The sequence below is a fragment of the Haplochromis burtoni genome, unplaced genomic scaffold (genome assembly GCF_018398535.1).
Source record: "Haplochromis burtoni strain Fernald_Lab_line unplaced genomic scaffold, NCSU_Asbu1 Contig_2171, whole genome shotgun sequence".
Lineage (NCBI taxonomy): Eukaryota > Metazoa > Chordata > Actinopteri > Cichliformes > Cichlidae > Haplochromis > Haplochromis burtoni.
Window position 1 is genome coordinate 10,290 of NW_024584532.1, and position 5,266 is coordinate 15,555.

At 42.6% G+C, this 5,266-nt stretch overlaps 1 long non-coding RNA gene across 1 annotated transcript; it reads left to right on the plus strand.

Annotated features, from left to right (window-relative positions):
* Nucleotides 1–2,875: 2,875 nt before the first annotated feature.
* On the plus strand, nucleotides 2,876–5,217 carry LOC121813655. The gene is made up of 3 exons (XR_006053812.1): nucleotides 2,876–3,187; nucleotides 3,475–3,563; nucleotides 3,878–5,217. It is a non-coding gene; the product is annotated as an uncharacterized LOC121813655 (long non-coding RNA).
* Nucleotides 5,218–5,266: the final 49 nt, after the last annotated feature.

Consider the following 5,266-nt stretch of genomic DNA (forward strand, 5'->3'; position numbering starts at 1 on the left):
CTCTATGCTACAGTTAGTTTAGCTTTAGATTCTAGCTGTTAATGAAATGGGACCAAACGGAGCAGCAAACTGAGATGAAACATTTATCTCCATAAAACAAACAGTCCAAAGACCACTGGATGACATCACTGTGGTTTCATCCTGTCACGGTTCTGGGTCGGTTCGACCCGGCATTTTGAGTTTATTATGTTTTCGTTTATCTCTTGAATGATCGTTGTGTTACCTTTGTGATTTGTTGGTTACTATTTAAGTTCCATGTTTCTGTTCACTCGTGGTTAAGGATTTGTGTCATGTTTTGTGTGAGTTTAGTTCTGCGTCCTCGTGTAGTGATCGCTTGTTTCCTGTTTTATTGTGAAGGTCTGTCTCATGTGAGTGTGTTCAGTTTGACCTCTCGTCTCGTTGATTATTCCCAGCTGTGTGTAATTCCCCTGTGTTTCTCTGCGTGTATTTAAGTCGTGTCCTCTGTCATTGTAGTTGCTGGTCTGTCTGTGTATCTGCCATGTTTCATCCGTGTGGTCCCTGCCGGCATCATCATGTACCATTGTCTTCCTTCCTTCCTTCCTTCCTTCCTTCCTTCCTTCCTTCCGGTTCGTGTTCTTGTCCGTGCTCAGTAGTTTAGTTGTCCGTTTGCCTCTCTTTATTTTCGTGTTCAATAAATCACCTTCACACCTTCACGGCTGCCTGCGTTTGGATCCTCCTTTTCCACACGGCTCTTCTCAATCGCCGTGACACATCCATCTTTTACATACTAAACAAATGAATGTGTGCTGGATTTAAAGTAATGCACAGAATGAGAAAAGCAAAGCATACAGAGCCTGTATCTACTGACCCTGCGGCGTTTAACCACCTTGCGGTCACAAGTGTTGTTCGTCTTTTATAGTTTAGTTCAACCTTTTTATCAGTAACAGATTGGGGTTTTTTATTCAGCTGACTTCATTATGTTGGTACCAGTGTCTTGTATTTTAATCCATGTATGTGCCAGAACCCAATTTTTCTACTTGTGACTAACTTGTTTATCCAGACTGTTTAAAAGGTGTTTCCATGTCTACTGACATGGCCTTAACTGCTGATTATTAGGTCAGGGTTAGAGAATATTTATTTGTGTAATGCAGTGTTGCCCCAATTACAAAGACAGATGGCCTTTGTCTGACTCAGCTGGTCTCACTGAGTCTGAAACACAGCAGGAGGACGACAGAACAAATAATCAGAGTTGGAGAGAGAGGAGCAAAAGCTGGAGTGAAGAGGAAGAACAAGGAAGGTCATTTTAGGGCAGGAATTATAAAAGAAGAAGAAATGTTTGAGAGAAAAACTCAGTTGTACATAATGATGTTAATTTTTAGTTTAGTTTCACTCATTTGAACTGCAAATATTTTAATAACCAAAAGGCCTCTGTTGGCCAAGAACAAAAAAGTTCTGGTTGATTGGAAATCTTAGAGAAAATGACTCTTAACCTTTGTAAACACTTTGTCTGTACTTTTGGTCTCAGTCACTAGTTTAAAGTCTTATTGAGTACAGCAACGATCACTTTGTAAGTTATGGTCTGATTGGAGTCAAAAAGGCGGACAACTGTCCAATGACCATGCAGCGTCCTTCAGTTTCATCTGTGCTTGTGGCGTCTGATTTCAAGCATGGTGACAGGAATAAAGGGGGGGTCATGATTTTAGAAACACTGTTTAATTGGAGCATAATATCAAGCTGGGATATTGATCTGGTCAATGTGTGTGTGGGGGGGGGTAGTTTCAATTCTCCAGGCTGGCACATGAATACGTGCCATTGCCTGAAGGTTTGCTGTGTCTCCCAACAGTCTGAGGAGCATGAGGAGATTCCAGCTGGCAGGCAGTTACCCTACGAGAGCTGGACAGAGCCATGGAAGGCCTTAACCCATCAGTGGGTCTGGTATATACTCTGTACAGGATGAGCATGCCCAGAGCTATAAAAGGAGCTCCAGCAGGCTGCTGGTGTGAATGTCTCTGACCAAACAGATAACTTCATGAGGGTGGCCTGAGGGTCCAATGTGCTCTTATGGCCCCTGTGCTCCTTTTTTGGCACTGTGGAGTCCGAATGGCATTTGCCGTAGAATACCAGAATTGATGCCCTGTTCTTTTCATAGTGACAGCAGGTTCACCCTGAGCACATTCAGAGAAGCCACGCCTGTAACATCCTTCAGTATGATCAGCTTGGTGCTGGTCAGTGATGGTCTGGGGAGGCATATCCATGTTGGGAGACACAGACATCCTCAGGCAACAACATCCTGAATGGCATTAGGTATCAGGGATGAAATCCTTGGACTCACTGTAAGACCCTGCGCTGATGCAGTGGTTCCTGGTTTCCTCCTGGTGCATGAGAACGTCCGGCCTCATGTGACGAGAGTATGCAGGCAGTTCCTGGAGGATGAAGGAATTAATACCACTGACTTTCCCCTGCACTCGCCAGACCTTAATCCAGTCGAACACCTCTGGGACTTTTTAGTTCATCTGTCCAGGAGGTCAACGATGAGCTCTCCCTAAACATCCCTTGTCTCATTAGAAGCATGCCCCAACATTGTCAGGCATGCAAACAAACTGGTACTTTTTGGAGTTGCTTCAATGAAATTTCAGCAAAACGAACTAACCTGCCGTTGATTTTTCGGGTGTCTTTGAATTCAGCCCTCTTGATCATTTTATTTTCCATCAAACGATGTGACGCCCTTTAGTGCTGGACACGTTGCCCAGTCCATTTCAGTAGAGATATCCTGCCTGACTTTTCTCCCATTGAGATTTTTTGAGCAGTGTATATTTGCTTGGACTACACCCTACTGTCAATTGGGGCTCAGTGCCATTTCTCTCAATGCCATTGGATGGGAGCATCAATAGGGCCGGAGTTTGACTGTAAGTACAATTTTAATGTCCTTGTGACATAAACAACAGTCAACGGGACAGAAAGCGTACACTACAGACAGGCAGAGCTAAGCATAAAAAGCAACATCCAATGGTGGTTAGAAAGTAGTCCAAAGTCCAACAAGCAGATGTAAGAACATCAAGTCTGGGACAAAGGCTATGTAAGCACACAGGATGTCTGTAGTTTCTCACTCCTCCAGGTCATGGTAGTCTCAAGAGCTTGAACAAAGAAAGCAGACGGACATCTTTAAGTTTGTGGAGATGTTTCATCTTTAGCCTAAGATGCTTCTTTGGTTCTAAAAAAAGAAAAGGTGGAGAGTCAACTTCTTTGTTTGTGTGTCTCTTGTCTTTGGATCTAGACATTTAAGGGTTCTTTCGTGGTTTTGACTGATGTTTGTCTGTGTTTATGTCTCAGTCTGATGTCTTTCCCCCTTAAATCTAATCCTTTTTTCTCATTTAAATCGAATTGGTTAGGAAACATTAATGGATAAAAAAAATAAATTGATCCTGGACAGTACTTTTCTTTAACTATATTTTTATTCTTCAACATGTCCTTTGTTTCATTTAAACATTTTAAAAATGTTGAACTTTTATCCAGCTCCGCTTTTCATGTGATCCATCCGAGTGCTGGCACAGTGAGGATGAAGAAGTGATCGGATGTGTTGACCCCGAGCAGCAAGATAACAGGTGAGACTGACGCAAACGGATCTGATTTCCACTTCAGTGTTTGTTCTGCTGAGAGTTTAGATAGTGTGTGTGTGTGTGTGTGTGTGTGTGTGTGTGTGTGTGTGTGTGTGTGTGTGTGTGTGTGTGTGTGCTGTAACACATAAAGTTAATATTTAGTGTTGACCGTGAAATGCATCACAAATGTGCCGGAGACAGAGTGAGAGAGAAACCCGGGAGCAGCCAGACTGCGAGCAGGACGCAGCTGCGAGGCACCGATTCGGCTTCATTCAGCACTGACTTTTTGTTTTCATCTTCATCTTCATCACCACCATCAGCCATGTCAGTTCTTCCTCTGCGGGTGAAAATGCTGCGGCAGGTCTGGAGGCTGAAGGGCGTCGTGATTCTCGTCTGCAGCCCGTTCCTCCTGCTGCCGCTCGCCGTCAGCACCACGGTGAGACGCTTCACTGACCAGTTTAACCCACCAGTTTACTGAGAGGTGACCAGTTCACTGAGCACTTTAACTAGTTTTCATGAACAATGACTGGTTAAAGTTACCAGTGAACCAATGTACAGGACAAACTCATTTTAACCTGTTAACTGACAAGTAACCAGTTATACTTCCAACTTTACTGAGTACTAGCTGTCCTGAATAACCATCTCACAGAGAAGTGCTCGGGTTAGTACTAACTGGTGTAAATAACCAGTTTATGGCACAACAAAGAGTCAGTTTGGCAGTGCAGCCTAAAAGTCCCAAACAGATCACCTCCAACCTACCAGTGTAACATAAGTGATCTAAATATCAAATTTGAAGAACGATGATTAAAATAATTTAATTACAAAATTATTATTTTCTGTTTTTTTTATTAAACTGAACACTAACCAGCTCTCCTCCATTCTTGCTACTGCTGTAGCTTCTGCCGACTTTGCTATTTGTGAACTAGTGCAGCATAGTTACAGGTTTAATGAGCACTTATTGGTCTAAATATTACCAAGAACAAACTTTCAACCAATCAGCACTCATCTAAGTAATCTGTTTAAATAATCAGTTTTCTGAAACAGTGACCAGTTCAAGTTATTGATTTACACTCCAGAGAACAAACCTGTTTAATGAAGCTGTTAATGAGAACCTGCCAGTTTAAACTGAGCAGCAACCAGTTTAAACAGCCAGTTTTCTGAGAAATTACCAACTCCAGTTAAGAGTTTACTCAGCAGTTTATTAACTAGTACATCCTAAAAGTTTCAGAGCGTGTTTGAGCAACCAGTTTAGTCTAAAGAGATCAAGTTTCCCGAACAATGACCAGTGAAAGTCACCAGTTTATCAGGACAGAGACGAAACTGGTTACATTCACCTGGTTTTGATCACTAACACATCAATAAGTGCTGTTTACAAGCGTTTGAGCACTAACCAGTATGAATGGCCAGTTTACTGAGACTGTAATGCAGCAGTGAACCAGCCTAACTGATGTCATACCCGTGTGTGTTTAAAATGACCAGTTTTCTGTATGATTAGTTAAAGTTAGCAGTTTAGTGAACACGTGAATAAATACCAACATAAACTCAGAGTGTGAAAGAACCTCTACGATCGGACAATCAGCCTTGTGTCGCTGTTTCATCATCGTTTTCTACTTTATTTTGATCTCAGTTTTACACAAGCATAGGTGTCAAACTCTGGCCCGCGGGCCAAATGTGGCCCGCAGCCTAATTACATTTGGCCCTCGAAGCCA